The 24392-nt window shown below is 39.4% G+C and overlaps 1 long non-coding RNA gene across 9 annotated transcripts in view; it reads right to left on the reverse strand.

Annotated features, from left to right (window-relative positions):
* LOC138175386 (uncharacterized) overlaps window positions 1-24392 on the reverse strand; it is a 284137-nt gene that overhangs the window by 79017 nt on the left and 180728 nt on the right. For 2 of the 9 annotated variants that reach the window (XR_011171991.1, XR_011171992.1), the window contains exon 4: window positions 22168-22205. The exons of the other annotated variants lie outside the window; for them this stretch is intronic. This is a non-coding gene — a long non-coding RNA (uncharacterized lncRNA). The remainder of the gene's footprint in view (window positions 1-22167; window positions 22206-24392) is intronic. 9 annotated transcript variants of the gene reach the window in all.

Below are 24392 nucleotides of genomic sequence, written 5' to 3' on the forward strand. Positions count from 1 at the left end.
GCCCAACACATAAGAGGCCTTTGATAAATGTTTGTTGATTGAATGATCCCTTTGACTTTCGAGATCAAAGTGTCCTTCCCAAGACACCATTCCCATGAATGTATTGTTCTCCCCACTAGAATATTAACTATTCACAGGCAGAGACTGTCTGTCTTGTATCTCCAGTAATTTGTGTAGTTCCTAATGATAAGTACTGAATAAATGTCTTTTCCACCACCCACCTACTTATTCATTTATCTAGCTGTCCTCCCTTGTCCTCGTCACATAACCAGCCCATCTTCTTTTTCTGTCATATATTTCCCTGATGATACCTTTTACTTCTATTCTTCTGTGAAGTTTTTCACTGGTCCTATGTTGGAGTCCAATGCTCATATAGACTCTGTAAGGCTGAGATCAAATTTTCAGTGCCTTGGAAATCTGAAAATGCTGCAAATTAGGGTTAATTTGTATATTGTTGGTTGTGTCTAGACATAAGAAAGTGATAGAGAAAATGTTAATAATGCAGAGTAGACTTTAAAACGTCATTTAACCCCCCTTTTTTGGAGACCTTAGGTTGTTAATCATTTGCCAGCATGCTCCTGACCACACGCAGTCTGTACACATCTGTGGCATGACTCTGCATTGCATTGTGTGCAAAATTCATCTTCAGATCTTCGGAGACTGTTGTATTCTGCATTGCAATCCTTACAACAGTTAGAATATCGATACTAAAAAGAAGAGTTTTCATTTCTAAGAGAAAGTCTGGATCGTTAAAAGAACTTTCCAATTTCCTAAAAGTCAGTCACTAAGCATTTATTAAGTGCTCATTATTTGCCAGGCACTCTGCCAAGTGCTGTGTAAATAATTCAGTTTGCTTTCTTCCTCTTGTACTCGCATAGTTGACGTCTTCAGCGTGCAGCTTCTGAACTAACCCTTCCCTTGTCATTGGCATTGTGAACTAGTGCCACTACATAGGACTACAGGCTGAAGAACTGTATAATTCACAGAACTGTATAGTTCAGTCCTCACATTGAATTCCTAGGGCACGGACTTAAAAATTCGAGGTAATTGTCATATCTAGGTTAGACTGTGCGATTATTTAAACAATTATTTGTAATTTGTTGCTACTTCAATTCTTCAGAATTTCCATGTTTTTATTAGTTGTAGATGCTTCCCTCCCCTGATGCATATGTGGATCACATAAAAGGAAAAGGCCTTTATTTACAAAGAATTGCCTCCCAAACACCTCTAGGATCAATCACAAACTCCTCCATTTGTCACTTACAGCCCAAAGGAATGTGACTCCAACCTCTTTCCCAGCCCTGTTATAAGTTGGCCTTCTGCTCTCTCCACACACACTCTTCAGTGATTCCATCTCCCAGTCCCATGTCTTTGCACAATCTTCCTACACGCCTGGAATGTATTCTCTTCAACTCCACCTCTTAGAATCTCTAGTTTCCTTCAAAATTCAAAACGAATGCCACCTTCTGATGAGGCCTCTCCCATTCTCCCCAGCTAGTAACAACACCTGCACCCTTAACAATCACCTTCCATCTATTTTGTATGTCTTGTATACACATGAATATTGTCTCTGACAAGAGAACGCAAGCTGTTTGAGTGCAAGAAGTGCTTCCTCTCTCTCCTTATATCCCTAGTACATAACACAGTATCTGGCACATAGCAGGTGCTTAAGAATTGCTCATTAATGGATTGAGTGACAAAGTAAAGCCTCTACAAAAGTAATCCACTAGGGCATCTTTGCAAACAGTAGAGCCTGGGTTCATGAAGGCCATGTCAGTGAAACACAACTTCCTGCAGGTCCCACCAAGCTGGAAAGGGCTTAGCAAGAAACTGCATCATCTGGAGACTGCTTAGATATGTACAGAAAAGCTCATCATCAGAAAATTAGACACAAAGTACTGATTTTTTTTGGCCATAGCAATTCTACTATCTATCCACTAAGACATGGAAGGCATGTAATCTGTGTCATAGGAGGGCACACACAGGGGAATGAAAATCACAGATCCTTTAAAGTATTGAAATAAGAGCAAACTATAAATAATTTAGTTCACTTTTTCAAATAACAACTAAATCAACAACAAATTATAGAGCAAAAGAAAATAAAACAAAAGCCAAGTATCAGTAGTACACTATCTTTTCTAATTAACTTGTAACTAATGTACTTTTAATTACTCTCTTACACTTAGCCTAGTCACAGGTTTTAAATAGTAGTTTATTTGTAAATCCAGGAATTTGTTGCAAATTTTCTTTGACTCACTCTTTCTCTTAGATACAATCTACTCAAAGTTGGAACTTAAACTTAAGTCCATTTAAATAGTCAAACTGCATGTTACTAACATTACCTTATATGGAAGAAGAGGAATTAAAGACAATATTGAGGATATATGATCAGAAAATGTGGGAAAGACATGTAGCCAGAATAAGACATAATAAATAAGCAATCTGAATGGTATACTGGTATCTCAAAATTAGAATGTAGAAAAGGCCTCCATTATATTGATTAGATCCTTCATGAATTATTTAACATAAAAATATGAGTAAGACTAATATAAAATTGGAAGATGTGGAAAGATTGCAATCAGTGCCAGTGAAGGGAATACTAATACTAAACAAATAATCAATCTATAGGATCTCAGCATCACAATCTTTGAGGTCCAGTGCTCCCATTTCATAGGGGAAGAAACTGAGGCTCAGAGAAGTGTTTCTGAAATCATACAAGTAATGAATTATTAGTAGGAATTTGCAGCCAAAATCCTCTAATTCCAAATCCAATAATAATTTTAAGATTTGCAGCACAATTTACATGCATTTTCTCAGCTGATCCTCACAACAACCCTGAGAGGTAGGTGCTACTTATCTCAGTTTTACAGATGAGGAAACATAGGCAAACAGGGTAAAGTGACTTGCCCAGGGTCACACAGGTAGTATCTGAGGTCACATTTGAACTCATGAAGATGAGTCTTCCTCATTCCAAGCCCAATGCTACATCTACTGTGCTACCTAGCTGACTAACAAAGAGACTAAAAAGTGTTTGACTCAGTAAACATATCCCTTTCCTAGGGGAAAACGAATAGCTGCCAAAGGCCACACTAGTTGGGAGTACAAACACCCACAATGGGACTTTAGATATGCTAGGAAATAGGCATATACAAATACACAAAATCAGATTTTTTTAATTTGGATTTCTGTATATACCACTGAAAATTCCAGCACTTTGTAGTCTAAAAAGATAAAAAGCCTTTTCCTGTGACTTCCCCAGGGACCTCCCACTCCCACACATTAATGCATGTACATATATTTGGATTAGACCAAGTTTTCCATCATTCCCCAACAAACCTAATTCAAGTATCCTGCCAATGGAAATCTAGGAAGAGGAATAGTACAATGGTTAGCTATGACTAGGACCCCTGTTTCTCAACTGGTATTTATATGATTATTTTCATTTTAAAAGCATTTTACACATATCTCATTTGATCTTCACTCCAACCCTGGGCCAAAAGTCAACATAAGTCTTCTGACAGTTGTTACAGAAATCACTGCTTAGGCACTTACTAGGACCACAATATTGAGAGAGATCTAGTAAAGCTCCAATGATATCTATAGCACCTACTGCCAACAAAATCATCGCAGAGGTGAAATGGGATAATGCATGTAAAGTACTTTGCAGACTTTAAAAGTGCATCTAAATGTTAGTTACTAGCAATCACTATATTATATAGATAATAACATATTATCTAGCATCTACTATATAATATATTATCATCAATAATTTATTTTTTCCATTTTTAAAGCTCCTTACTTACAGTCCTGTGAGTTAGGTGGTACAAGTATTGTGAACCTCATTGTACAAATAAGGAAAGTGAGGGTTTCAATGTTTAATTGACTTGCCTTTGATCCTATGGTTACTAAGAATCCAAGGCAAGATTCAAATCCAGGACTCCTGACTCCAAGTTCACTTCGCTATCTGCCACACCATGCTGTCTTTATTGCATTAACCCCATTCCCTGTCTTTGTCTAAAATTCAGGCACTCCTTCAGATTCTGTGAGCAAATATCTATCTCTTTATCCTATACTACCTAGCTTCATAGTAATAGGCCCAGCTTTGTATCCTGTTATCGTTGTTGCCTCAACTTACCTTAATGATTTGTAATTTAATACTCAAACTGCTGGCTAATCAGCCCTATAACAATACTACCATATTTTTTTGTTTAATGAAATCTTGGGAAGTCACTACCTTTAGTTCCAAGAATGAACACATCTGGCTCCACAGGAATAGACAAACCTGGAAATCTATAGTGAAAAGCTAAGGCTAGTTGTCAGAGGTTGCAAGATACCTGCTTTCTTAGGGCAAAAAAAAAACATGTGGCCCTCAGTATTTTTTGCATATGCCAGGCCCAACTTTTTCTCTGGAGTGGTCTTCTCTCCAGTACTCAAGAATCTTTAATGGGTTACTCTACAGAAAGAGATGTCAAACTTGCGACTCCAGCTGCTGCTAGCAACTAGATTAAAATGTCATTAGGAAATGTTTAACAAAGTAAATGAAAATACAATGAAACACAATGTTAATTTGTGGGATTTTTTAAGTCAGTGTGAAATCTGCAGGGATCTATTTCTAGTTGAGTTTGACAGCACAAGGTAAAACCAAAATAAGAATACTTCAAATATTAGAAGATCTGTGCCAGTGCAATCAATAAACACCTAAGACCCTGGGGAAAGAGAACAGGTAAGATTAGATGACGATCATCCTCTTTAATCTTCACAATCTCTGTAATTTCCTGCTTCTCTAGGATCACTGGACCCAGCAATTGTAAAAAGAAGTAGCTTTGAATCTGCCAAAATTCCATCTATTACACATAGTCCATGAAATTCTTAGGCACACTGGGCGTCACTCTGATCCACCAAGATTGAAAGAGTGATTGGTAGCCCCTCCTTGGTATCTGCAGGCTGTAACTTAAGTTTATCACCCATGAGAAAAACAGCTAGCTTAGCCTGTCCTGGTTGTTAGCCCAGGTTCTTCCTCCTGTGCAGGTTTTAGGCTTTTGCTTAGGATGAGTTCTGGCAAAACAACCACTGTGAACACTTACTGACCCACCATCGATACATGTTCCTCCTATTCTTGGGTAAATGGGAGAAGCACTAACCCCAGACGCAACAGCTCAGACCCATCTGCAGAGGATAAACCTGAGTTCAGACCTTATCTAAAAAAGGGCAACCAAAAATAAATGGTTCATCTTGCAGATGAGGAAAATGAGACTCAGAGAGTTTAAACAGCTTGATTAAGATACCACTAACAGAGCCAGAATGTGAACTCACTTCCTCCAGCTATCTATATTTCTGCACTATGCCATGGTGCTTCTCAAGACTAAAGACCCTGTCCTATGAGGATCTGCTGAAGAAACCAGGAATATTTAACTTTGAGAAAAGAAGACTTTGGTAGAACATAACAGATGTCCTAGCAAATCATGCACAGGAAAGATTGCCCTTGTCTTCCTTGACCTCAGAGGGCATAGCTAAAACTGATGTCAGGAAGTCACTGAAAGACAGATTTAAGCTTGATATAAGGGGAAATACACTAAATATTAGAGCTGCCAAAAAGTAGAATGAGATACTTTAGGAGGCAATGGGTTTCCTATCACTGGATGATTCCAGTTAAGGGATGGCTTGGGCTACACAATCTCTGAGGTCTCTTCCAAACAGAGGTGTACTGGTAAATGTTTAACAATCAGATCTCCAGAAGAAAAAACAACACACTTTTAATTTGCATTACCAATATTTTCTCTATCACTTTCTTAAACTAGATAATCAACAAAACAATAAATCAAGCCCTGATTTGTACTGTTTGCAGATTTCCAAGGTATAAATGCTCACACTGAAAATAACAATTGGCTTTCACAAGCCAATTTAAGCTGGTTCCAGCATACCTTTGCTTCCAACTCTGAAATTCTATGATTCAGTCTTTCAGTGAAGGTAAAGGATTGTTACAGCCTGTATGATCTCTAAAATCTTGTCTGGGTCCAGCTCATCTTGTGTCCTCAAATCTCTTGGACTGCCAACTAACTCCAATTATAGTCCTGGGGACATAACAGGAATTCTGGCATAGTTGAGAAGAGGCATGAGGCTTTTCCTTTTGGTGCCCAATTAGACAGTTGGCAACCTCCTTCTATTGCCTATCTTGGAAAGCTTGTTGGGCGTCCTCTAGGAAAGCTATCTAGGGGAGAGGGGGTGGTCTAGATGCGAGTCCCGTCCTAGCAAGTGAAAAGGACTAAACTAGGTCTGCTATCAAACAGGAAGTTGGCCACAGTTAGCTCCATTTACAACTAAATCAGAGCCAGAAAATTAGACAACAGCTCTGGATGCCTTCAGGTTTCTTAAGAAGACTGTTTGGGAATTTGGTTTTTACTGGGAAAGATATAAGGTCCATGGTCTCTATGTTTCCTGGAGTTGTACTCAGAGTAGTGTTTGCTACAAATAATTGATTGACTGGGTTTTGGCAGGAAGGCATTAGTCTCTATCAAGTGGAACACCTAAGCTGCCACTTCTATGCCCTCCACAGGTAGATCCAAGCTGACACATCTGAAATCAGCGCTGCTTAAATTTACCCAAGTGAAGAAAGGTCACAAGTGGTTGGCCAATCTGTCTTTCCTGTCATTAGTCAAGCTGGCTGTCATTCCATGGACTAAGAACTCCAGGGACGATCAGAGAATTTTGAATTGAAGGAATAAACCCTGGAGATCATCTAATCCAAAACTTTATTTTACAGAAGAAAACTAAGACTCATAAGAGGTAAAGTTATCGGCTCAACGTTACACAGGTAATGAACAAGAGAGAGGATTTGAACCCAGGACTCCTAATTCTAAATTCAAAGCTCTGCCTAAGACAAGTAGATAGTGTAGTGGATAGAATGCTGGGCTTGGACTCAGGTAGGTCTGAATGTGAATGCTGCCTCAAACACTCACTTACTATGTGACTCTGTAACCTCTGTCTACTTCAGCTTCTTTATCCTTAAAATGGGGAAAATAATAAGCCTTCATGAAGACAAATGTATGTAAATATGAGACAATACATGTAAAGCACTTGGCAAACCTTGCAGTGATATATCTGTTGGTTGTTCTTCATGCTCAAAGAGGACAAAATGACATGGTGATGTCACTAAAAAGCGGTATAAATGTATGTGTGTGCAATTAGTCTGGGATTTTTTCCACTCCTGTTACATGAAGCAAATCACCCTTTCTTGAGCAATAACTAGCCCCACTGACGCTGAGTGTGGGTTGTTGGTTCCTCAGTAACAGGTAGAATTAGACCCAGTATATATTCAAGTTGAGTTAACTTCATTGGGATGTCACATCTGCTAGGTAAAGACTAGATCAAGAACCCAAGATCCCTAGCCTTAACAGGTCATGTGAGAAAGTTGCAGCAAGGTTGTTAAATTTATCAGAAATCCTTGGGGTAATCACTTCTACCTTTTATTCTAAATGGGTCTGGGCTTCCCATTCAGCTGTCCTCCTGAGTGGAGCCCTTTCATTTAAAGGACTAGGTAAGTCATTCAAATATGATTCCCCTGAGGAAAACCATCAAAACTATCAGAAGCCCAAGATACACGTTCCCCCATGTCTGCATAGGAGCTGTCAATGTCAGGAGCAAGTGCACAGACTTAAGGAAGTCGTGCCAGCAGTCTGAGGCCAGCTGCCAGTACACTGAGCCTCCGGGGAGTAGCACTTCAAGGCCGCTATTCAGAACACTACCATAAGTCTACTGGTCCTTGTGATTGTCAAAATGGGCCTCATTGTTTCTGGAGAGTCAATACATTGAAAGCACAACTGGATGAATTTCTAAACCAGCATTTTGAAACAGGAATGAGCCCTCTCTTCTGTCCAGACTCAGCTCACATCCCACCATCTTCACAGGTCTTTCCTGGCCCTACCCCTACTCATGGGGCTAAGTGGCTTCCCTCTGAGATTACCTCCCATTTACAAGGTATATAACATGTATGCAGTTATTTACAAGCTGTGTCCCTCCCCCTTCCATTGGAAATATAAGCTCCTTGAGAACAAGGACAAGCAAGTTTTCTTTGTATCTCCAGTGTATGGTACCTGATACATCGTAGGTGCTTAATAAATGTTTGTTGACGGGTTTTCCAATATCTTTGTTGGATTCCATTCCTTCTTTGACCTATTTTGTGAAGCATCAATTCAATTCAAAAGGCATTAGTGTAAGGTATGTGAGCTGTAGATTATTAGAGTGTCTACTTGGGTTGTCTAAAATGCATCTAGTGGTAAGGCATGAATAGCTATCTTCAGTATCTGGCTCACCCCTCCCAAGGGTTCCTCCCTGGAGAGGAGAAGGAGAAGGGAACACAAGACAAATCACTCCCTATTTTCCTCTAAGAAAGAGTATAGAATGGAATTGTATCTAGCTGCTCCCCTAAATATTGCTGATCTAGGGGCACAAGAGGAAACAAAGATGTCTGGTATTCTTATCACTAGGGTGAGAGTATCCTAAGTATACATCTACAGGTTTGATTCCATTCCACCAAATATTAGTTACACAAAAGACCATCACAAATAGTGAATGTTGAGTAAATTCACTTATCTGAGCAGATAGCAAACAGAAATCAGAGTTCTACCAAGTAGACCATGCAAAAGATACACAGAGAGGATAAGCTCTTTAGGTAAAAGCAAACTGAGACCTCACTCAACTAAGAGTGGAGCCTGAGAGGCCCTGCTCTCATCCAAAAGTAAATTCCCCAAAGTTTCTAGGGAGGCAAGCTGGAAGACAAGGACATGGTGAGGTTCTGCATCCTCCATATATTTGCTGCTTCCCAAATTTTCTCTCTCTCTACAGGTCTCTCCCTGAAAAGAATCTAGAACCAAATATATCTCAAAGAGAGAAATAAAACTGTCTCTCCTCTCCAAAGCACCAGCCCAGGCTCCACTGTTTCCACAGGCACTTAGCATGGAGTCATAATTTTCTCCATCAATTAAGAGAGTCTTATATAAAATACTTTAGGCTTAATACCTAGGTTATATTAGTCAACATCCTTTCTGGAATAGCTCTGTGCTAGTGTAATGTAATTGCCATGGAAAGGCAACTTCCCAAGGTTCAAAATACCAGCATAGGTGCTCTCCATTTTATTCAGTGACCAACCAAGAACAGAGAAGATCAAAACATGACATCATTCCAAATACAGCATTTACTAAATGTGATTAAATAATCTCCAAGGACTACCCCACCCCAGGACCTTCCAATCATTCAATCAATTACAAAGTCTCTGTTCTAAATACTTCTCCACCCCTAGGCTGTACCTTTATTTGGTCCATCACAAATCACAAAAAGGTCAAAAGTTCCCCACCCCTGGATCACAATTGAATCTACCCCAGAGTTACATCAAGTTTAAGCACAGCACTTAATACCCAAATGGAGGTCTTTTCTTCATCTTGACACAAGGCAAGTTCTCAGCAATCTTAGTTCCTGGGGAGACAAGGCTTAGCAAGGCCACAAGATAAATTGCCAGTCCCTTCATTAATTCATCCTCTGTCTGTAGAACAGTCCTAGAACCCCTGAAAACATTAGCAAAACCCTCTCCCAGGATTTCTGTAAACATACAACAAGAAAATCCTTCCTCAAGGCTTCTGAACCAACAGAAAGGTTCCCAGACCCCTGCAACAACAGCACTGTCCTTCACCAGTCGACGATATTCATTCTGTCTGCAGGACAGTCTCCAGACCCCTGCAACAACAGCACTGTCTTTCACCAGTGGGCAGTATTCACTCTCTGTCTGCAGGACAGTCTCAGGGCTTCTTAACCAAAAGCCAGGTTCCAGGACTTCTTCAACAGGACAGTCTTTCACCAGTGGACAAATCTGTCAAAACAACATCAAAACAGACAAAGTACCAGCAAAACAGCCATGTCTCCTCAGTCCTTGGCAGCTCAGGGGGCAGGTCTCAAAAGTCCAGGGCAATTCAAAGCGGCCACCAGCAATTCTCTTAGTCTCTCTCTCTCCATGAGGTGCTGCTTCCAAAAAGGTCTTCTGCCTCTCTCTTGTCTCTCCAAATCTACGTCACCAGCTCCTCCCAGTTCAGGACTTTCTTTTCACTCAACAAGTCCATCCCACAGGTGGGATTAACAAGCTCTGGGTTTTAACACAATCAATTTGAAAACCAAGCCAATACAGGGGAATCTTTAATTGCCATTACTATCACAGCTAGGTACTATGTTTTCTAAGAGAGATATTCCACAGATCTTTCTTAAGATTTGAAGTTGGCCAAAAGATTCATGATAGAAAATGCCATCCGCATCCAGAGAAAGAGATACAGAGTATGGATGCAGATAGAGCCATACTATTTGCTCTCTTTTTCTGTTTTCTTTTGTTTTTTTTTGTGGTTCCTCCCATTCATTCTAATTCATCTATACAACATGACTAATGTGAAAATATGTTTAATAAGAATGTATATGTAGAGCCTATATCAGATTGTATGCCATCTTGGGGAGGGGGCAGGAGAGAGGGAAAGAAAATTTAAAACTTATGGAAGTGAATGTTGAAAACTAAAAATAAAAATTAATTAATTAATTAATTGAAAATTTTTTTTTAAGATTTGGAGTTGGAGGGACCTTAGCAATTATCTAGGCCAAGGGTTCTTAACTTGAGGCCTGTGACTTTTTAAAAATATATATTTTCAAAATATTTTGATAACTGAACTTGAGAATAATTGATTTCTTTTGTAATCTTATGTATTTCATACAATTTAAACATTATTCTGAGTATCCATCTCACTGCACTTCCAAAGGGGTTCATGACACAAAACAGTTTAAGAACCCCCGAGTTACACCTATTCCCTCATTTCCCATGAGGAAACTGAGGCCAAGATCAGTAAAGTAATATGCACAAGGTCATATGGGTGGTAAGTGGTAGAGTTGAGATTCAAAATTAGGTCTTCTGACAGCAGCTATTTCCATTAGACTAAACTAACTTTACTAGAAAGTTAATAATGGCTTCTCTATAAGAAAGCTAGGCCATCGAACCATACCATTCAAGCCAGTAATTTCTGATTTCAACTGTTGAGAAATTAAATAAATTCAATTAAACAAGTATTTATTGAATATGTGCAAGGCTACATGCTGAATATGGCCTCTGCCATTGAGGATCTCATTAGGTGATTTTATTCCATAAATTAACACATTTAATCCAGGATAGAAGATAGAAGACCTACCTTGGAGTCGTGGGTGTAAGTTCCATCTTCAACAGAAGGCTCATGCTGTCTGTTTGATCAGGGGATAAGTTACTTAACCTCCTAGTGACCACACTGTTCTCAAAGGCTATTGGGGCAGAATAGTGGCCTGTTTTCATTAGAGGGAGTCCTATCACTAGGAATATCTTATATTAATCATAGATCCACAGCAAAAAACAAAAAAACAAACCATTTTAAAAATCATTCGAGTATGAAGTTCAGATTTTTGATTCAGTGGATATTCTATTGGTCCTTTAGTTCCTTTAGTTTCATCATGGTGAACTATATGATTTTGCTGTCACTGCAAGGACAGTGATGTACGTCCATGAACCATCAGTAACTGTTGCCATCCTAACTCTGAAAAGTCATATCCTCCTTTCATCTAAGTCTTGACAGAAGAAGCAAGTGTCTTTTACATGCTGGTTAATTTTAATTTTCTGTACCATTTTTCTGAATGGTATACTTTAAGAGGTTCCATATTTTTACAACCTTTTTAAATATACTTGGGCATGTTGCCTCACGCAAGATTTATTGGTAGAGTTTTGGGTGGCTCCCTCTGATAATATGGTGAAGAATCAACCACATGGGGATAAGATGACAAATACTAGAGAGATTTCATTTGTCCCTCTGGACTTGTGGGACCATGAGGTCAGGTTCTGGGTCTGATTTTATGATTGTTGGAATTTGCCAATGAGGATAACTGAGACCAGATTTTGCTACTTAAGCATATACCTGAGGGCATCTTCTAAGAATTTGGCAGCACAACAAGCACTGGTCCTTGGTTTGAATCCCACCCCTGATACTTAAAATCACTTATTCTTCCTTGGTCTCAGTTACCTAGTAGTAAAAAGGAATTAGATTGCTGAATGGAGCAGGTCAGATTCCAGCTGAGGATTCAGGGTTATATTTGGAGGACCTGGATTTAAATGTCCCTGAAGACTTAAGAACTTGTCATATGGAGAAAGTCACAAGTTGTTTTCCTCAATTCCTATAAAATAAGGAGGATGGACTAGATAACCTCAAAAAAAAAAAACGAATCCTTCCATCTCTAAAGCTATGATCCTATCATTCAATGGTCTCCCTTCAAGCTCTAGACCTATGATGTTCTATCTTAGGATCATTCCTTCTAATTTAGGGTATAATACTAAGGGAAGCAGCACAGTAGCTAATAGAAAACTATCTTCCTCTTCACATAGTAATAGCTTTCAATGTCAGTACCTAAAGATCTTCTGGACAGACTGCGAGGTTGACTGGGATACCCATTCCCTAGAAACTTGAATGGAGCTACCTTGAGGAGTTTCTCCTAAATCAAACAAAGGCTGTTTGAACCATTTTCTTTAGGATGAAGGACCTCATCCTCTATAATCCAGTCACAATTTGGAATAAAGTTATGGGGTACCAATGTCCTGACAAATGGAAAGTTTGTGTTAATCGGATTTTAAAAGGAAAGAGAAAAATGTAAATCTTAAATTGCCTCAAAATATTTTTAAACTAATAAACTTAGACTACAAAAATCAATCATTCCTTCTTCAGATCAACATATCAGTTTCTATGCATTGAAAACATATAAACTGAAAAAAGAAAGTTGTAAAGGTCCCAAAAAATGGCAGAGGCTAAAAGTTCAACTGTTTGGTGATTCCTCCTCCTTTTAGATGCAAGCAGGGCCAAGTCAAACTGTGACCATTGAACATCTCTCCACACAGGGAAACCTAGACTCCATGCTGCTTTAAAACACCATTATTTCCATTCTTTTCTATTTAAACTCAATAATACAGCCTGTAGACTCAGAATACTGTAAAAGAAATTACAAAATGATCATTCTCTTGACACTGATGTGGATGTATTGTCTGCAAAGCTGAAGGTTCTCCTACTATGGAAAAAGATGGACAGAGTTCAATCTGGGATTCTGTTATTCTTCTCTTTATCTAATCCAATTCGACAAATATTTATTAAGAATTCACTCTGCACTGCACAAAGCACAAGGTGCTGGATTTATAAGGATAAAAAATAATACAAGAAAATTAAAGTCTAAGGAGGAACAAACAACATGTACACAAATAAGTGCATTACATGTAATTTGATGAGGGCGAGAGCATAAGCAGGGTATCAGGAAAGTCAGTGTAAATCCTGAGCTACGACTTGAAAAAAAACTACAGATTCCAGGAAGCAGAAATAAGGAGGAGGTGCATTAGTGAACAGCCTTACAAAGGCATAGAGATGTCAGATAGAAAGGTGGTGGACTCAGTGCAGACAGACATTTTTTTTGACATGGCCAATGTGGGAATTTGTTTTGTTTAACTATATATGTTTGTAATGAGGGTTCTCTTTTTCTTGTTTTTTTAATTGGAGGGAAGAAAGAAAGGAAAAGAAAGGAGAAAATGTGGTTCTGAAAATTTTTTAAAAATTTGAATTAAGAAAAATTAAAAATATTTTTTTTAAAAACAGTTATGGAGATGGAAGGCCAAGTTTAGGGAACAGCTAGTCCAATTTGGCTAGAGAGTAATATGTGTGAATGGGAGTAATATGAAATAAGTTCAGAAAAACATGTTGGAGACAAATAATGATTGGCTTTAAAAACCAAGCTGAGGAGTTTATATTTTATACTTAAGGGAATTAGAAGTCACAAGAGATTTGGGAGTGATATAATGACATGGTGAGATCTGTGCCTTAAGTCAGACCCATGAGGAAGATGGATTGTAGAGGGAGCAGAGGGACCAATTTGGAGGCTATTGCAAATTTTATAGATTAGGTTAGAGAATTGTTAAGGACCTGAATTAGGGTCCAGGCCATGTGACTACAGAGAGAAGAATGGATGTTGTAAAAGAATCAATGAAATTTGGTAATGGGGGTCATCTGCATAAAGAGTGGGGTACAATGAAAAAAGTACTAATTCTGGACTCATAAAACAATACCTCTCCTATTTATTTTTTATGACTTTGGGCAAGTAATTTACAGCCCCATCCCCATGCCCCAGACCTCAATTTCCTCATCTATAAAAAAGGAGGAGTTGGATCATAATCCAGGAAAGGTGACTGAGAAGAAGTGGTGAGACAAATAGGTAAGAACCAGGTGAGATCAGCATCATGGAAGCCAAGGGAGGAGGGAACATTCATATGTAGGAATATGTAAAAAGCTTCAGAGAAGTCTAGGAAAATCACATAGGATCATAGATGCAGAACTAGAAGGGATCTCAGAGGTTACCTAGTCTGAACCCTTCATTTCATGGATGAAGAAACTGAAGCCCAGGAAGGCTAATTTTCTTGCCCAAGGTCATACAAGTTAGAAGTGAAACTTGAACCCAGGATCTCTGCCTCCAGAACCAGTGCTTTTACCAATATGAACACTGAGATCATTTGAATTTATACATATATATGTATATATATATGTATGTGTGTATATATATATCACAGATAACCTTAGAATAGCTTTAGTTGAATGGCAGAGACAGAAGCCAAATTGCAGGAGGCTGAGAAGTAGGTGAGAGGTGGGGAAGGATGGAGGATATCCATGTAAAAGATCATTTCCAGGAGTTTAGCTATGAAAGAGATGAAGAACCACAGTTCAAGGGGATGGCAGGTTCAAGCAGAAGTTTTTTTAAAGATGAGAAAGAACAGGACATTTTTGTAGGCTCCAAGAAGGATTCACTAGATAAGACTGATGATAATAAAAGAGGGAATGATTAATGGGACAAGTTCCCAGAGGTGTCAGGAGGGGCTGGACACAAGGATACAAGGAAAGGGTTGACCCTGACAAGGAAAAGGGTCGCTTCTTCAGTGAATGGAGCAAAGGAGAATGGGAGGAGGGGAGCAGGGGAGTAATATAGAGATGTTCTGAGATATATAGTAGGGGGAAAGAAAGGGTTCATAGTAGATGACCCTGAATTTATCAAGAAAAAAAGGAGGCAAGGTCCTCTGCTGAAAGAGAAAGAATAGCAAACATAAGCATAAAAGGTTGGCAATAGCTACTATGCAGGCAGTGATTAAAGAATCAATTAGAAAATAATAACAATAACTGACTTGCACAGCATTTTGAGGCTTTCAGAGAACTTTACATACATTATCTCATTGTCAATAATCACATAAGAGGATTGTCATTTAGTGGTGGAGGCCCAGTTAAGATTAGATAACAAATCTGTAGCAAAGCCAGTTGGCAGTTTCATAACTTCCTCCATCAGCATTTAGCAGCATGTGAGTAGGAACAGAGAATGCAGATGGTCGAGGCAAACCAGGGCTGCAATTTAGTAAGGTGTGAGTAGCTATGGGACAAAGGAGCAAAGAATTCAAGGCTAGAGCAGACTTTGTAGGGAGGGGAATGAAATCGGAACAGTGGTGGTGGACTAAGAGAATCGGAAGCAGCAGAGTTATTGTAAGCCAAGTCAACGAGTATGTATTAAGCAATTTAGGAGGCACTGTGATTATTTGTTATTTATTAGGTACTGTACTAAGTGCTGAAGAAACAAATACACACCAAAAAAGATAATGGAGTCAAAAGCTGAGCCAGGAGAAGGTGTATTGTGGGTCTTTCCTCAAAATGGAGGTCCCAGGAGGTACTCCCCAGTGGGCTAAAGGGGCCAAGGAGGAGATGTTCAAAGATAATGAGACCATAGATTCTGATGGAATTTCCAGGATAAGAGTCAAAGTAGGGATAGTCAAAAGCAAAGCCAGGTCACATTGAAGATGAAGAATAGATTAGAGAGAGTTAGATAAAGGGAAAGCGAGAAGAATAAGAAATGATGTTCTGAAAGTGAAACTTCAGAATTGAGAATCACACACATGGAATAGTTACATGTAGTGATGAGATCAAAGTTCTGTGGGTGGCTAAGGTAGTAAGAAATCAATCAATCCTTCAGTCAGTCAGTTCAGTCAATAAACATTTATTTATTGAGTGCGTACCAAGGTACCAAGCACTGTGCGAAACAATGAGAATGCAAAGGAAAGGGAAAGGCAGTCCGTGCTCTTGAGGAGCTCACAATCTAACGAGGAAGATGACATGGAAACAACCATGTACAGACAAGCCACATACAAAATAAATTGGAAATTAAACTTCTAGCAGAATGTAGCACTTTATCTGGGACTTGAGAGAAGCCAGGGAAACCAGGAAGCAGAGATGAGGGGGGAGAGTATTCCAGGCATGGGGGACAGCCAGTGAAAGCATCCAGAGTCAGGAAATGGAGTGTCATCTTATTCAAAGAACAAAAAAGAGGCCACTGTCACTGGATCAAAGAGTCAGTGGAAGAGAGACAGTGTAAAGAAGACTGGACAGGTGGGGAAGGATCAAATTATGAAGGGCTTTAATTGCCAAAGAGAGGATTTTATACTTGATCCTGAAGGTGAAAGCCACTGAAGTTCACTGAATGGTGGGGAGGAGGGAAGTGACATGATGGGACCTGTGCTTTTAGGAAAATCACTTTAACAGCTGAGTGGAGGATGGACTGAAGTGAGGAGAAATTGGAGGCAGGAAAACCAACCAGTAGACTATTTCAATAGTCCAGGCATGAGGAGATAAGGATCTGGATCAGCGTGGTAGTGTCAGAGGAGAGGAGGGGGTATGTTTGAGAGATGTTACAAAGGTAAAATAGACAGGCCTTGGCAATAATTTGAATATGGGAGAGGGGTGAGGGCAGCGAGAGAGAATGGGTGACACATAGGTTCTGACCCTATGAAACTAGGAGGAATGTGGCACCTTCAATAGTGATAGGGAAGTTAGAAAGAAGGGAGGGGTTGTGGGAAAGCTAATGAGTTCCACTTTGGACATGTTGAGTTTAAGATGTCTACTGGACATACAGTTCAAGTTGTCTGAAAGACAAATGGAGATATGAGAGTAGAGATCAGCAGAGAGGTTAGGGCTGGATAGGAAAATCTGAGAATCATCAGCACAGAGATCACAATTGAGACCATGAGAGCTTATAAGGTCACCAAGTAGAGTAGTATAGACTCTCTCAGGACAGAACTTTGTGGGATACCCATATTTAGCAGCCATGACAAAGATAAAAATCCAGAGACTTAGGAGCCATCAGATGGGTGAGAGGAGAACCAGGAGAGAGTAATATTTTAAAAAAAAAAACCTAAAGAATAGACTATCAAGGCAAAGAGGGTGATTTGAACCCACCATCTTCAAGACAGGCCAATACACTTTTGACAGCTCTAACCTATAAGAAATTTCTTCTTATAATGAGCTGAAACCTGCCTCTCAGTAACTTTCCTTCACTGCTCCTAGTTCGACTCTCTAGGACTAAACATAAGAAATCCAATCCCTCTTGCCCGTGATGAACTTCAAATACTTGAAGATGAGTGTTCCCCTCCACATCCAGACATCTTAAGTCCTTTACCTGATCCTCACATGGTATGAACTGGAGACCCTTTGTCATCCTGGTTATCCTCTACACACTCTTCAGCATATCACTGTCCTTCCTAAAATGTGGTGGGAGTCTGCTCTGGGCAGGGAGTGGTATCCTGTAGTACCTCTGCAGTGCTCTTACATCTCCTAATGCAATCTAAGACCCCCTTAGCTTTTGAGGGAGCCATATCACATTGTTAACTTAAATTGAGTTTCCAGGACATTTAAAATCCCCAGATGCTTCTAATACAAACTGCTGTTGAACCATGTCTGCTCTCATCTTGTCCTTGTAAAAATTGTTTTTTGACCTTAACTATAAGACTTTACATTTATCCTGGTAGATTTCATCTTATGAAGCAGCATAGAAGAATAGATAAACGGATGATCTTGGAGTCAGGAAGAGTGGGGTCCAGATTCTCCCCTAAGACATCTTGGCTGTGTGACCTTGGGCAAGTCACCTAACCACTCAGTGTCCAAAGCAACTCTCTAAGACTCTACGTTCCTCAGAATGAGCTGAGCAGCACAGATGTAGGAAGTTCATCAATGGGAGATCCCTAATCTAATGAAATCATAGGTCCAGTCCCCAAAAAAAGAAAAAAACACCCCAAAACCTAAATTTTATCTTACTAGACTTTGTGGCCTGTGTTTTATGCCCTATTCCCCATGTGTGTTTCTTTAAGTGACTGTGTACCTTAGCTACCTTTAGTCTCCATCATCCTCCTACTCTCTCACAAATCACTGGAGCAGAATGAATTTCTTCTCACTGGAGACAAAAACCAGCTTTCCTACCTATACATACATAACCTTTTGAGAATTCTCCTTCATACATATGCCATGATCGGCCTTTTAAGTTTAGGTGATTTTTGATAGAAAATAACTTTCAATGGTGAATTGTAAAATAGCAATCAAGGGCATTTTTAAAAGTCATTTGTGTCAAATTAAGTGAAAAAAAATAACAAAGATGTTATTTAATAATTGGGTTCACTTGGTCACTTTTTTTCCAAGTTTCTCCTGGCTGACTCATACCATACAAAAAGGGAAGTAGAAACTGTGAATGTTATTGTTATTAAACAGATAGGAATCTTGTCTAAATGACATTCAAAAACTCTTAGAGGTTGCATTGGAAGCAAATGTGCGTATATCCATCAAATTACGCAGAAACGGAACCTAGCTTAGGTTTCATGTCACCCAATGTACCACATGTGTACTACAAGAAGAGTGACATAATCTAACAAGTAGGCATAAGCAGCCCACATTTACAAATATATCATCACTGAAGAGGAAGAGAGAGCAGATGGTTGCTTAGCGAGCCGATGCAGAAGAGGCAGCTTCCTTCTCCCCACCTCCAAAGACCAAATCTCTTCCCAATATCATTTTCAGCCTTGGGCAAAACTCAGCCGTGGCAAACTTGTGTGCCATGTTGTCAGCAAGCTGCAGCAGCTAGCATACTGTGTCATGGTGTGTTTCTTCTCTAGAGTCAGGAATAAAGAATGTTAACAACTGATGACTTGGATCCTTTGTGAAATCCTCTAGCTTAGAGGTAAACAATTTTTACATGTGGCACTGTCACAAAGATTCTAATTCCCTTGTCCCTTTTTGAAAATGAACAATGGTTATTAGTTTAGTTTTGTTAAGAGTTATGGTGACTTTACCCTTGGGTCAAATGCAGCTCATCTGACAAAAGAGAACAAGCCTACCTGAGATCACAGGATTATAGAATTTTGGAGTTGTCAAGGACCTTGGAAATCATCTAATTCTAGCAATGCTACTTCCTACCTGTGTGACCTTGGACAAGTTACTTAACTTCCCCAGGTCTCAGTTTCCTCATCTGTAAAATAGGAGAGTTGAACTGGATGACCCCCCAATATTCTCCAGCCATAAATCTATGATCTTGAAGGTTCCCTATTACTGTATAACTGCTTCACTTTAAAGATAATGAACCAGGAGCAGCCAGGTGGCTCAGCGAGTAAGAGCTCCAGTGTTGGGATGACCTGGGGATCGAATCTGGGCTCTGACACTTAGCACCACACCCAGAAATAACTGGCCGTGTAACCTTGAGCAAGTTACTTAACCCCAATTGCTCATAAAAATAAATAAATAAAGATAATGAACCCCAAGGAAATGGAGCGACTTTCCTAGGTGGGGCTACACAGGTAGCAAGTACTATCTTCTTTAAGAAGCCCTTTCCGGATTTCCCTCTTTATTAGAGCTACTTCTACCCCCCCTGACAAATGCCATGCCTGGAATGCTCTTGCTCCTCTATTTCAAGACCTGCCTTCCCTGGTCTCATTCAAGATTTGGTTTAAATCCTCCATTCTGCAAAAAACCTTTCCTGGTATCCCTCCTCTTCCCCAAAACTAGTGCCTTCCCATTAAAATTACTTTCTATTTAAATTTCCTCTTGGCTTCCTTTAAATCCCAGATAAAACCATATGTTCTCTAAGGAGTTTTCCCTGATCCCCTTTAATTCTAGTGTCTTTCCTATGTTGATAGTTTCCAATTTATCCTCTCTATAGCTTATTGGTAAATAGTTGTTTCTCTGTTGTCTCCTGCCTTAGACTTTGAGATCCTTGAGGGCAAGGACTTTTGCCTTTTTTTTCTTTAGTGTCCTTAGCACAGTACCTGGCAGAGAGTAAATGCTTAATAAATGTCACTGACTGATTACATATGCATCGTTGCTTGTTTGTGCTCTTCCCATCAGAACATGAGCTCTTCAAGGACAAGGATGTATTTTTGCTTTTCTTCATAGCCCAGCTGTTAGCATAATGCCTGATACATGTGTTTACTGACTGACAAAAATCATTGTATATTTGTTTTTTTTCTTTTATCCCACATTTCCTTAATTGTGAACATGTTATTTCTCCCAGTAAAAATGAAAGATCCTTGAGGTCAGGGACTGGGGAGCCAAGATGGTGGCATAGAAACAGGAAAATTCCATGTGCTCCCCCCATAACCACCTCAAATACCTATAAAATATGACTCTAAACAAACTTTAGAGCTACAGAACCCACAAAGTTACAGAGAGAAACAAATCTCCCACTGAAAGCAGCCTGGAAGGCAGACAGAAAGGGTCCATTGCAGCGCTCTGGGAGCAGAGTCCAGTCACATGTGAACCTGTGGTTTTAGCCTCAGGGTGGCCCCAACCAGCCTTAGCTGGAGGGACCTTGAGAGAGTAGATCAGCAGCAGATGTGGCAGTTTCCAGAAATATCAACTCATAAATGCCAAAGACAAAGTGAGAGGTCAGTGTGGACTTTGGGAACAGGGGGTCTGGGAGTGCGGTTCAGCCTCAGCCCCCCAGAGGGAGAAGTGGCTGAGGCATGGCAGCCACAGCCACGTGGCTGCTTCAGAGCTCCTGGCCTGCAGATTTCAGGGGGACCAAGCAACCATTCTGAGGGGTAATCACTCTTGCTTTAACCTGCTTGGATCTGGATTGCTGTCTAGGGTAGAGAACCTGGGGTGTGTGACCAGGTGCTAGAACCAGTGGAGGTTCCAGAGAGTGCACCCAACTAATAGCTCCAGCAGCTGTGAAAACCCCAGCAATTTTGGGACAAAGCTCTCCTCTCTGGAGGCAGAGTTCTACTGTGGCAAAAAGCTCAAAAGTCAAGTATTTGAGTGGCAACATGAGCAACCAAAGGAAACAAAGCAAGCACAGCAGTCAAACCTTAGATTCCTATTTTGGGGACAAGAAGGATCAAAGCATTGAACAGGAGAAAGACAAAAAAGTCATAACTCCTGCACCAAAAGCTTCCAAGAAAAATATGAACTGATTACAGGCCATAGAGGAGCTTAAGAAGGATTTTGAAAACAAAATTAGAGAAGTGGAGGAAAAATTGGGAAGAGAAATGAGAATGATGCAAAAAAAAATCATGAAAAGTGAATCAACAACCTGACTGAGGTCAGGGACTGTCTCAGTTTTGTATTTGTATCCCAAGCACTTAGCACAATGGGGCATAGGGCAGGCACTTAATAAATGTGTCATTTGATTGGTACTTAGTAACTAACAGAATCTAGATTTAAACTCATTTCTTCTAAGTGCAAATAGATTTCTACATATACATATATTTCTACCACACATTTTAATTGCCCCCATTTTAACTCATCAGCTAGGATATGTAAATTAGTTAGCCAGATGATATGAACCACCTAACATTTCTGGTTACATGTCCGAATCCTAGACAATGTTTGGGTCCACCTAAATATGGAGAAGTAGCTTCTCTATCATGAAACTTCTGATATCAAATTAAGTATTATCATCAAAGATACAAACCTGAAGTCTCAGGACTGTGATAAAACCTGACTATACACCCATACTGTTCCCAAAAAGAGCATTCTCATTAACTTGATCAATGACTAGCACTAGGTTTAAAACTATATTTTGAGGGGAATAAAGTTGTATGAACTGAGGTTTTAGGAATGCTCTGTGAGTTTATTTCATGACTACAGACAGTATGGTATAGTAAATATAAGGTATAGTAAATATAAGTCAGAAAAATCTGGCTTCAGGCTAGACCTCTGAAACGTACAAATTGTGTGACCCATGACAAGTTACTCAATCTTTCAGTGACTCAGGCAACTCTATGAGACTATAAAGTATAGAAAATCTTACCAATAGCATTGGAAAAGGGAATTCCCTCATCCGGAGCTCTGTAAAAGTTGAAATAATTGCTGTCATTCATATGGTACTTTAAGGTTTCCAAAGCACTTTACAAATGTTATCTCATTACAGCCCTGGAAGATAAGTGATATCATTATCCCCATTTTACAGATGAGGAAACTGAGGCTGAGAGGTCAAGTGACTTGCCCAGGGTCACACAGCTAATAAGTGTCTGAGGTCATATTTGAACTCAAATCTTCATGAAGCCAGATTTGGCAATCCATCCATTATACTACCAAGACAAAAGAAAAAATATTAATGAATAGAATGTTAATGAATAGAGACATAAATAAATATAAATTAGGATTAAAACACAGGAGCTAGGGTCAGAGAATTCACCAAAGACTTACTTGAATAAACCTCTTAATATTTGTCTGGGCTTATCCCCTCTCAACAGATACAACCTGACATTGGGTTTATACTTTCCTGCTTGGTGGAACTTGCCAAACCTTGCATTCCTCTGATACAGCTTTTAAGAACCATGAGCAGCGAACATAGATAATATTGTCCTTGTGCTTTGCTAGCTTATTAATTCCTCATTATCTCTGTTATATTCGTCTTATTTTCTGTAATGACTAACACCCCCCATTATACTGAATTTATCAACAAATAAACACTTATTAAGAGCCTACTACATGCCAGGCACTGTGCTGAGTGCTGAAGACACAAAAAAAAGAAGCAAAATACAGTTGCCCTCAAGGAAGTTAGAATCTAACAGGGAAGACAACATGCAAACAAATACATAGGAAGCAAGCTATATACAGGGCAAAGAGGAGACTATTAACAGGGCGAAGGCCCTGGGATTAAAAAGGGCTGGAGGAGTAAAACACTGAAAATGAGGAAGTGATTGCACAGTGATAGGACAGGATTCACCCCGAATTCCACAATGGTGAGGAGAAAACAACATTATTGAGCAGCCCTCAAGAATTCCAATAAGGGTATTTTAATAATCCCTTTGGCTACTGTGTTTTAATCCTACACTATATTTGTTTTATTTATCTATTCATTAGCATTCTGTTAACCACAGAAGAAACTCACAAATTCTGAGAACAAACCAAAATAGTTGTATACTCCTAATTGGTGACTCAATAGAGCACTCTGTTCTATTTGCATAAATAGACATTTTGATGGCAATCCTTTTCTTTGATAGCAACCAAAATAGATTAGATGGGCCTTTAATATATTTATATAATAAGAACTCCACACAAAACACCCTTTGTTACATCTGTGTTCAGGCAGATGGCTGGCACTGGGGGAGAGTGAATAGCCCATGGGAATACTCTGATAGTAAAACCTGAGTATTGAGGGATTTCAGGAATACTGCCACTAAGAGCCTCTAAGAAAAGGCGATGATGACCCATGTTTCATGATTCTTGACCTTGTGGGTCCACCAAGATGACCAACTGTACACAATGCTCAACACTCAGACAATATCAGATGCGACATATATCTTAGTTCTTCTAAGGATTGGAGACTCATTCTACCAACCTAAAAGCCACTACCTCTTCTTAACAATCCTTATTTGATAATGGACAGGTCTACACAGCACAAGAGGGTACAAGTGTGCTGTTGTGTCCAAAAGTGGTCTCGAAGCACTGTGATGTAAAATAGTGAGAGCAAAGAGATGTAGGTGACTGTAGAATAAAAATATTTCACTTTTATACAGGAAATCCCAAAAGTCTTAGTACCTATAACTACACTAAAATTTTTGGCACATCCTCTACAACACTTTTTAATTTTTAAAGTATTTTCACATTTTTTTAAAAAAATCTCATCCTGTATTTACCATCAATACACAATAAAATCATAGAGCTAGAGTTAGGCCACTCAGAGAACTAGTACAAACCCCTCATTTAACAGATGAGGAAACTGAGGTTCAGGGACATTAAATGACTTCCCCAAGGTTACATTGTAAGCATCAGAGGCAAGGTTTAAACTCCAGCCCTCTGACTACAGAGCCAGTGTTTATTCTTCTCTGCCTTGAGGGGAAGCACAACCCTCTGAGGTAGGTAAGATAAGTATCGTTATTATTCCTGTGCTACAGATGAAAAAACTGAGATCATACAAATAGTCAATAGCTCAACTTTGAGCCTCCCATGTCTCTATGTCATTGCTACTATGCTTTGTCCTTCTGGCTATGTGTCTTTTGGCCTCAGTGAGGGTGACTAGCAGGAATG

The sequence above is a fragment of the Petaurus breviceps genome, unplaced genomic scaffold (genome assembly GCF_028583685.1).
Source record: "Petaurus breviceps papuanus isolate PSGF00001 unplaced genomic scaffold, PetGlider_PUasm1.0 138, whole genome shotgun sequence".
Taxonomy (NCBI): domain Eukaryota; kingdom Metazoa; phylum Chordata; class Mammalia; order Diprotodontia; family Petauridae; genus Petaurus; species Petaurus breviceps.